Source organism: Chinchilla lanigera, unplaced genomic scaffold, assembly GCF_000276665.1.
Source record: "Chinchilla lanigera isolate Chin_1 unplaced genomic scaffold, ChiLan1.0 scaffold00034, whole genome shotgun sequence".
NCBI lineage: Eukaryota > Metazoa > Chordata > Mammalia > Rodentia > Chinchillidae > Chinchilla > Chinchilla lanigera.
The window spans coordinates 9747757-9748963 of NW_004955435.1; the positions used below are offsets into that span (position 1 = coordinate 9747757).

Genomic DNA, 1207 nt, shown 5'->3' on the forward strand with positions numbered 1-1207 from the left:
TCCCTGCCCGAGGCTCCCCGTGCGCTCAGGACTGAATTTCTTATTACACAAGAAGAAAACAAAATTTGTAGTTCACCAGCACAATCCCTACTGTATTTATTTCAGACTAGTGAACAGAGGTCATAGTTTTTGGGTTTTATAAGTTACACTGACAATAGTGGGATAGGCAATGTTTTGGATATTTGGGAAGAGGACAGTTCAAATAATCTGTTGTGAGCATTTTTCTCTTCTCCTTCAACTTCCACATTTACTGGCTCTTAATCTGTTAAAAAATATATATTCAGAAATGATAAGGTTCATATTCTTAAACTTTTTATAATTTGTAGGATTTTTCTTCTGAGTTCATTTACAGAAGCATATTTAAATATTAATAAAGGTAATGTTTGCAATTTTTATGGAACTGAATATCTATCATATGCAAATAAAATAAACTTGAATCATTAAAAATGTACTCAAAGTTTTGTGTTATGTATTATCAGTGAAGTACTTCATAATGAAGTTCCATACTAACGAGAAATGTGCTACAAGTGATAATTTTTAATACATAACTACAAAGCCCTAGAAAAATGAGTTTTTTATAGTCATTTTTTATTAAGAATATTTTCAAATTCACACAGGTAAACCAAATTTATCTTCTGTCTATCTATAATTTTCTCATTTCTAGCTCTACATGACTGCATCTGCAAAAGTTTCATAAATTATCAAATCATTATATTGATTCTATCACATAACCTTCTTCTTAATGGAGCCATAACCTTCTTACTCTACCAAGAATGACTTTTGAAAATTCTGTTAACTAAGTCATTGTTACCTACACATAGCAGTAGGGGAAATAAATTTATCATAGACTATTTTGGTGTACTTTATAGAATTATACTATATAAATGAAAAGTGAACATAGAAATATAAACTTAATAAATTACCACAAATTAAACATTGTCATACAACACAAAATTTCTTCTTTTGAGAAATGTCTGTTTAGGTCTATCACCTACTTTTAAACTGGATTATTTGGTATTTTGTTATATACGTCAGTTCCTTTTTCTTTTAATATTAACCTTTTGTTGATGTATAGATTGTAAATATTTCTTCTCATTTTCTAGGTTATTCCAATGATTGCTCCTTTCTGGCGCTACATGATTTTAGTTTGATGTGATCCCATTTGTCTATCTTGTTTTATTTCTTATGCTTCTGTAGTCACATCCAT

The 1207-nt window shown here is 29.2% G+C and overlaps 1 pseudogene; it reads left to right on the forward strand.

The window, feature by feature from the left end:
* LOC102024501 overlaps nucleotides 1-261 on the forward strand; it is a 3395-nt pseudogene extending 3134 nt beyond the window's left edge.
* The last annotated feature ends 946 nt before the right edge of the window (nucleotides 262-1207 follow it).